The sequence below is a fragment of the Pseudophryne corroboree genome, chromosome 3 (genome assembly GCF_028390025.1).
Source record: "Pseudophryne corroboree isolate aPseCor3 chromosome 3, aPseCor3.hap2, whole genome shotgun sequence".
Classification (NCBI taxonomy): Eukaryota; Metazoa; Chordata; class Amphibia; order Anura; family Myobatrachidae; genus Pseudophryne; species Pseudophryne corroboree.
In genome coordinates, this window is record NC_086446.1 from 100059928 (window position 1) to 100069154 (window position 9227).

A 9227-nucleotide genomic window follows, 5' to 3' on the forward strand; every position below is an offset into this window, starting at 1 on the left:
AAGGGGAGATGGAGGGATGAGACCCGATGCCGCGCTGATGTGCAGGAGGGGGACTTACCCGCCGCTCTGAGCCGCCTCCGCTTTCAGCCGTATACGGCCTCGCTGGTTGCCGCAGGATCACGGGACGGGGCCGCCGGTTTCAGGGGTACCTCCCTCCGACGGTCCGGCGTGTGTGCTCGTCCTCCTGGCCTCCTCAGACGACAGTCCCGGTCCGCCTCACTTCCGGTGGGGCGGAAGGCCGCACCACAGCCCCCGGCTTCTTGGGGAGGGGAAGGCCGCAACCCGCAGGAGCCCTGATAAGGGCACCCCGGCTCCGCAACCGACTCCCTCCGGTGCTAGCTGATGTAGAGAGCAGGTGCACACGGTAGGGAGCGTGTGGTGACCTGCGGGGTGATATTTTTAGATGGTTGGAGTCCAGAATCGACAGGAGCCCTCACTGTTCACCTCCTCTCAGCTTGCTAGCCAGGCCACGCCCCCGATATCTTCATATTTTATTTCACGACTGTTACAACACTAAACTAATGTATACGTGAGCATGAAAATAAAAACATTTTGACACAGAAATGAGTGTGTTTATCATAACCAATAAGATACAGTCATACCACACTGGCTCCACGCCCAAGCCCGTCCGATCTTGGAAGCTCAGCAGTGTTGGGCTTTAACAGTACCAAGAGGGTGACCCCCTGGGAAGATAAAGTACTGTAAAAAATGGTTTAAAAACTCGAAAGTGTCTAAACATGTTTACTTATGCAATACGTATGATTCTCCTACCAATTGAGCACATAATTAAGCACAGATCACTAATTGTCATCAAAAGCACATATATGATGTTTAAATATATGCACTAGTAAATATAGATATCCTCACAGTTGCACCTGTTATGTATATATGATATAAAAAATATCCATAATCTGCTTATGAATAACATATGACATTTTAACTAGATTATAAAGTCCGTTTTTCCTTCTGCCATTTTTTATAAGAAAAATGCCATTTATTAATCTAATACTATGCCTCACATATAAGAGTGGACAGTGGACACAATCCACGCAAGAAATGTATCATGATTCTTTATTGACAATACCTAAAGTACATTGATACTAACGAATGTTTATTTCCGTTTATTTCATGTCAATGGGAAATATGTATGGAGAATACTTGTCCGCGTATAGGGACTTCAATAAAATGGCCACCGCTCAAACATAGAACTCTCCCAAACACCCTCACAAGAAGATCAAGCATCATGTGACTCCGGACTTACAAACCGGAAGTGGGGACTAGAAACGTCTGAACTGTCAGAACGGAAGTGGGGCATGAAGTCCCGAACACCCACAGTGAATGAGACGCGAAAACCGGAAGTGCGGCGTCTGCACATGCGCACTCCGGAGACGCGAAACCGGAAGTGGGGCATCTGCGCATGCGCACTGGAGTCCCGCCGAAACCGGAAGTGTGGCGGAAGTGCGCCTTTTAACACAAACTACTCATTTAAACTGTTAAAACAAAGTTATAATACTCGTTTTTGCACTAAAAACATGGGAAGCCTCTCCATGTCATTCATTATACTGCTCCATCATTGTTTTTTATGTTTTAATATAAATTGTATGTAAAATACATCTTCTCATCAATAACAGACAGGAAGTGATGTCATAACCAGTAGCTCCTCATCAGTGGGTATTTAAGCCCACTGGGATCATTCAGTCACTACCCCTTGATGAAGTCAGATAGACGAAACGCGTTGGGATCTCCTGTATGACCTTCCACCCTAAGTTAAGCTGCTTTTTACTAACTACAAAAATTTAAAAAAAAAACATTTTTATCTCTTTCCATTTTATGTCTTAAAATATTCTATACAATTGCTTTTTACTATATAATCCGTTTTAATACATTTTTTATATCTGTAGAGGAATCGGTTTTATATGTATCTTTTAGAAAAGCAAGTGTAAAATATATATATATTTTTTATTGATAAAATAAATTGTTATTTCTCTTTTACATAAAAAGGAGTTTTTTCCTTAATCCAGTCCTCTATTTATGATACTAGTCCGCTAAGTATTGTGGTATATAAAAACACCAGCTGGTCGCCATCACCCCTATCTACCCATACTTATCTAATCTTATACAGCATCTCACCAATGCTGTAAAACTGTTTAGGGGACGGCTGACACCCTATTACTCATAAGGGAGTGTTTTTTACATATAAGTATATTTAATTTCAGGTGTTGTTTTCCCCCACATGTGGCGCTTTACTCATATTTTTTACATTTAAGACTGGTCAACTGTTTAGCTGCCTGGTGCTGTGGTCTAAAAAACACCCAAAAATTATGTTCAGAATTAATGAACGCACCAACAAAAGAAATGACTGGTGCCAGAAAATATTTAGCGAAGACAAAGTGACTGACATCCCAACTCCCTCCAGGGACTTGGATGATCTGTTTTGGGACATGGAGAGACTCCTGGTAAAAGAAATTAAAACATGGTGGGACATAAAAGGTTTGGAACATTATATATCAGTCAACAGAGTACCGAGAGGACTGAGACTAGTGAAACAACCCACCATTGGAACATCTGATCCAGAATTCATGGAAAAATGGGACTCCACCCTACACACGTGCTCAATAAATTTAATGAAATTGTTGATTGCCGAAAGGAGAAAGAATGTCCCTTCCATTGAGAAAGACATAAAGGAGAAGGAAAGTGAACTAGAACCTCACAAAACCAAAGAGGACTACAGAATCAATGAACAGGTTCTTAATAAGAAATTAGAACGTATAGAGGAAGAAGTCATACGGGGTAAAGAAAAAAAGTTTCTTCGTGACAAAGAGGACTATGACAATGGTAAAACAAAGAATTGGAGCAGATTTACCGCTACGAATACACATAATCGTGGGAACCAAGTGTGGAAAACGGTACCACACAGAGGCAGATCTAACACCAGAAAGGATTCTCACCATACACAAAAGATCAAGACACAAAATAAATATTCTACTCTACGAAGATTAGGATCAACAGACGAAAAAGTTTTTTTATCACCACGCCTAGGAGCACGGCCAAAAAATACGTTGAGAGGCACACTACAAGAAGAATCAACACATGCATCCCCTTTAAAAAGGCCCCATGCAGAAGAAGAGGAAAACGGGGCGGCAGGAGGGAAAGAATACAACACCAAAAGGAGGAATGTACAGCACTAGTCCCTGAGGAGCAGGGCATCTTCAACATTTCGAAACATGCACTAACAAATTATGAAACTTCATTATTAAGTAAAGGTTTATCATTCGCACCCACAGAAAAATTGAATAAATTTGAGACATTTATAGACCTAAACAAATTTATCCGTAAGCTTACACTCAAAAGACATTTTGCACGTAAGGACAATGCCATCATCACGAACTATGAGGAAGCATCAAGGTCTGGGTTGAAACGCAAATCGAAATACTATCCGATCGAATCTAAAGGCAACCATATCAGTATATTTTACGATTTGGTGAAAAAAGATTTATGCGACACCAATCTTGCACCAGTGGCCACAAAAAATCTCACTAATAGAGAAAAAGAGGCACTCAAGAAACTACAGAAAAATTCGGAAATAGTGATAAAACCGGCTGATAAAGGGGGGGGACTAGTTATTCTGGATCGAGACAACTATGTGAAAGAAGCTCATCGTCTATTAGGAGATACCACATCCTATGAACTACTACAGAATGATCCCAAGGATGCCTATATAGAAGAGTTGAGATCACTCCTCACACAAGGACTCCGGAATGGAAGTATCACAAAGGAAGAATTCCAATTCCTAATGCAATCTAGTCCTATTACCCCCATTTTCTACTATTTACCGAAGATTCATAAAAACCTCTTGAATCCCCCAGGGAGACCTATTGTCGCTGGTATTGACTCCCTAACATCGAAACTATCTGAATATGTGGATGTCTTCTTAAACCCATATGTCAAGGAATTACCTTCTTACCTTAAAGACACCACTATGGTATTGAACCTGATGAAATCAGTTGAATGGAAGGACACCTTTTTATGGATTACTTTAGATGTCCAGTCCCTGTATACGTGCATCGAGCATTCTAAAGGTATTAAGGCTTGCAAGGAGTTTTTAGACAAAGACCCCACCCTCACAATTACACAAAGATCTTTTATCTGTGATGTGATGAATTTTATCTTAAGCCGAAATTATTTTAAATTCTTAGAGAGCTTTTATCTTCAACGCTGTGGGACCGCGATGGGTACGATATTTGCACCGAGTTTCGCAAACCTATTTATGGGACAATGGGAGGAACTTCATGTGTACAATACCCGATTTTACAAAAATAATGTGATTTTATACAAACGCTATATTGATGACATTTTAATAATATGGGATGGCAGTCTGGAACTTTTTATGGAATTTTTTAATCTTTTAAAAACCAATGATATGAATCTTACCTTTACGTACAATACAAGTAAAACCTCTATAGAGTACTTGGACCTTGTACTAATAGGCGAAGGCTCATCAGTGGTAACCAGGAACTTCATCAAAGGGGTAGACAAAAATAGCTACCTACATTATCAAAGCAGCCACGCAAAAACATGGAAGGATAACATCCCTTATTCTCAGTTCCATAGAATAAAACGGAACTGTAGCAGGAAAGAGGACTGCAATGAACAGGTAGCCATCTACAGAAAACGCTTTGAGGATAAGTCATACCCGAAATCAATACTGGACAAAGCTACTGTAAGAACAAACACCCTAAAAAGAGAAGACCTTCTAGAATACAAAAAGAAGGAAGCCCCGAAGGAGTCAACTGCATTCATTACCACATTTAACCAACATGAGAATCATATCAAAACATCCCTCAGGGAACATTGGAAAATCCTGCTCATGGATCCTGTACTAAAGGAAATCCTGCCGGAAAAACCACAGATAGTATTCCGCAAATCCAAAAGTCTCAAAGACCACCTTGCACCAAGTATGTTATGCAACACCAACAAAGAAAAAACCTCCCAAACATTTATGAAGTGCACGGGATCTTTCAAATGCGGACGATGCAACATCTGCAAATTCTTAAACCCAAACAGGAAAACTTTCTCTGACTCCGGGAATGCTAAAGAATTCAAGATTAAGGAATTTCTCAATTGCAACAGCAGCTCAGTCATCTATTTATTGGAGTGCACATGCAATAAGAAATATGTGGGGAAAACGAAGCGCATACTCAAAATAAGAATTCAGGAACACATCAGGAGCATCAAAAACAAGCTCGATACCCACCTCATCTACAGACATTTCCTTTTGGAACATAAATCAAACCCAGAAGACCTATCGTTTAAAGCAATAGAACATGTACAAATTGGAGAAAGAGGCGGAGACTTGGCGAATAAACTGTCCCAAAGAGAAATGTTTTGGATTTACCAGCTCAACACGATGCACCCGGCAGGATTTAATGAGGGCTATGAAATTGCCCCCTTCCTATAAGGTCATTGATATCTTCATATTTTATTTCACGACTGTTACAACACTAAACTAATGTATACGTGAGCATGAAAATAAAAACATTTTGACACAGAAATGAGTGTGTTTATCATAACCAATAAGATACAGTCATACCACACTGGCTCCACGCCCAAGCCCGTCCGATCTTGGAAGCTAAGCAGTGTTGGGCTTTAACAGTACCAAGAGGGTGACCCCCTGGGAAGATAAAGTACTGTAAAAAATGGTTTAAAAACTCGAAAGTGTCTAAACATGTTTACTTATGCAATACGTATGATTCTCCTACCAATTGAGCACATAATTAAGCACAGATCACTAATTGTCATCAAAAGCACATATATGATGTTTAAATATATGCACTAGTAAATATAGATATCCTCACAGTTGCACCTGTTATGTATATATGATATAAAAAATATCCATAATCTGCTTATGAATAACATATGACATTTTAACTAGATTATAAAGTCCGTTTTTCCTTCTGCCATTTTTTATAAGAAAAATGCCATTTATTAATCTAATACTATGCCTCACATATAAGAGTGGACAGTGGACACAATCCACGCAAGAAATGTATCATGATTCTTTATTGACAATACCTAAAGTACATTGATACTAACGAATGTTTATTTCCGTTTATTTCATGTCAATGGGAAATATGTATGGAGAATACTTGTCCGCGTATAGGGACTTCAATAAAATGGCCACCGCTCAAACATAGAACTCTCCCAAACACCCTCACAAGAAGATCAAGCATCATGTGACTCCGGACTTACAAACCGGAAGTGGGGACTAGAAACGTCTGAACTGTCAGAACGGAAGTGGGGCATGAAGTCCCGAACACCCACAGTGAATGAGACGCGAAAACCGGAAGTGCGGCGACTGCACATGCGCACTCCGGAGACGCGAAACCGGAAGTGGGGCATCTGCGCATGCGCACTGGAGTCCCGCCGAAACCGGAAGTGTGGCGGAAGTGCGCCTTTTAACACAAACTACTCATTTAAACTGTTAAAACAAAGTTATAATACTCGTTTTTGCACTAAAAACATGGGAAGCCTCTCCATGTCATTCATTATACTGCTCCATCATTGTTTTTTATGTTTTAATATAAATTGTATGTAAAATACATCTTCTCATCAATAACAGACAGGAAGTGATGTCATAACCAGTAGCTCCTCATCAGTGGGTATTTAAGCCCACTGGGATCATTCAGTCACTACCCCTTGATGAAGTCAGATAGACGAAACGCGTTGGGATCTCCTGTATGACCTTCCACCCTAAGTTAAGCTGCTTTTTACTAACTACAAAAATTTAAAAAAAAAACATTTTTATCTCTTTCCATTTTATGTCTTAAAATATTCTATACAATTGCTTTTTACTATATAATCCGTTTTAATACATTTTTTATATCTGTAGAGGAATCGGTTTTATATGTATCTTTTAGAAAAGCAAGTGTAAAATATATATATATTTTTTATTGATAAAATAAATTGTTATTTCTCTTTTACATAAAAAGGAGTTTTTTCCTTAATCCAGTCCTCTATTTATGATACTAGTCCGCTAAGTATTGTGGTATATAAAAACACCAGCTGGTCGCCATCACCCCTATCTACCCATACTTATATATATATATATATATATGTATAAACAGTACAGTCTATCGGGTAGTGCATACACACTGAACGATTTTCTCAAAACCAGGCACTGCTAGATTCTGAGACGCCTGCTGACGTAACTCTGAAGTAAATTTACACATGATCCTTAAATGCCAAGAATATTTCTCTAGCATCCATAAGGGATATTGGGGACAGATTAGTACGATGGGGTATAGATGGGTCCAAAGGAGCCAGTGCACTTTAAATTTCTTCAACTGGGTGTGCTGGCTCCTCCCCTCTATGCCCCCTCCCACAGGTCAGTTTATAAAACAGTGCCCTCAGGAGAGGATGCACACTCTGCAAGCTCCAGAGTTTTTCTTCAATTTCTTTTTAAAAGTTTTATTTCTTTCGGTATGCTGTTTGAGCCACAGCATACCTGCACCGTGGTAGTTAGGGGGGGAATGGTCACCGGCCTCTTGAGGTGCAGAGCCACTTCCCCGCTACAGGACCACCGTCCTGAGGGGTTGTTTGTTCAGCGGGGCATGGCGCCTTGGCTGTCACAGCATGCCGCACACCCCTAACACTGCCTGAAGGTGTTCATCGGTGGTGAGCACACACCAGGGACCCCGCTAGGGGTGTCCCCCGGTTCACTGTGCGGCTGAAAGCGCGGGTGTGGCATACGGGTCCCTACTGGGGGGACCCACTATAGCCCCTGCGTGAGACTGGCTAAATATAGTAAACCAAGCATTTATGTGAGGTTGTACATATTGGGAGACATGGCCAGTATAAATATACAGAAGTAGCTCTGGCGCCATGGAGGGGAAGGGGGAAGCTACACGATAGCGGGCTCAGCGGAATTTTGGTGTCTTACTCTGCATAGCAGCAGCAGCCTCCACAGCTCCTCCAAACAGTCCCTGGCTTGCTGGTACCGGGTGTAGAGGGGGAGAGCTGCTGTACTAGTGCACAATCACATCCCTCTGAGGGATTTTAGCATATTACAGTCTCACTGCGTTTACACATAAAAATGCTGACAGCCTCACTGGGACTGTGCAGCGCTGGCTGCGTTGGGGTCCTCTCTCCTGTGTGTCCTCTCTCCTGTGTCTCCTCTCACATGCAATTGAGCAGGCTTGCAATATATCAATATCAGGCTGTGTTGTATGTGTATTATACCTGTTTTTCTGATTCACAATGGTAAAACAGAAGTCATGCAGTGTATGTAATGCTAGATTCTCAACTAGTTCATCTGGCTCAATATCATGTGAGAAAAAAAACACATTTTGTGTTAATGTATGGGATTTATATCTGGTTACTGCTATCATTCAGGGTGCTGGGGGGGAAAAAATGCACCTGAACGATATCACTAAGCTAATTGAGCATCCACCACTATATTTGCTCAATATCATGTGAGCAGTGTAGTCAGTCATCTCAGAATGCTAATTTCAATGTGGGGGAGAGTCGAGCCTCCCTGGTTGGGGGCTATCAAAAATAAGATGTCTGATATGTCATCTCAGCTCACTGCAAATACAAATAAGACTCAGGAACTGCAACAAGCAGTGGCAAATCTAGCTGCTAAACATCCCCCCGGACCCTGTCTACTACAGGTGCACAAAAACGTGCTCTACCTGCACTCCTTTCAGATACTGATGATGATATACAGGATGATGGGGATGTTGTGGACCCCATAAGTGGGCATTCCACCCCTACGCAGGGTATTGAACCCCTCATATTGGCTATTAGGGATGTGTTAAAGCTCCCCCTGGAGGATGCTACTGCTCAGCAGTCATTTTTTCTCCCACAGATTCCAAGGAATTGGATGACTTCTTTAAAATAGCCTGGAAGACTCCAGATAAGAAATATCAGGTGTCAAAATGGTTTTTACATACATTCCCCATTGCCCCTGAAGGCAGGTAATTCTGGGAGGAGTCTCCAGCAGTAGACATCTTAGTCTCTCGCCTTTCTAAAAAGGCGGTACTCCCTGCTCTGGGCTCCTTTACGGTAATGGACCCGGCCGATAGGAAACTTCAGACCACTCTGAAATCTATTTACATTGCTGCAGGTGTTGCTCAAAGGCCGGACATTGCAGGTTGTTGGATGACACATGCAATTCATTTCTGGGCTAATCAAATTAAGGAAGGTCTTTCGGGTGATATGACCTTAGT

At 41.3% G+C, this 9227-nt stretch overlaps 2 pseudogenes; both read left to right on the forward strand.

The window, feature by feature from the left end:
• Positions 1-588: 588 nt before the first annotated feature.
• Positions 589-708, forward strand: LOC134897864 (5S ribosomal RNA; annotated as a pseudogene).
• A 4868-nt stretch (positions 709-5576) lies between these two features.
• On the forward strand, positions 5577-5696 carry LOC134896553 (5S ribosomal RNA; annotated as a pseudogene).
• Positions 5697-9227: the final 3531 nt, after the last annotated feature.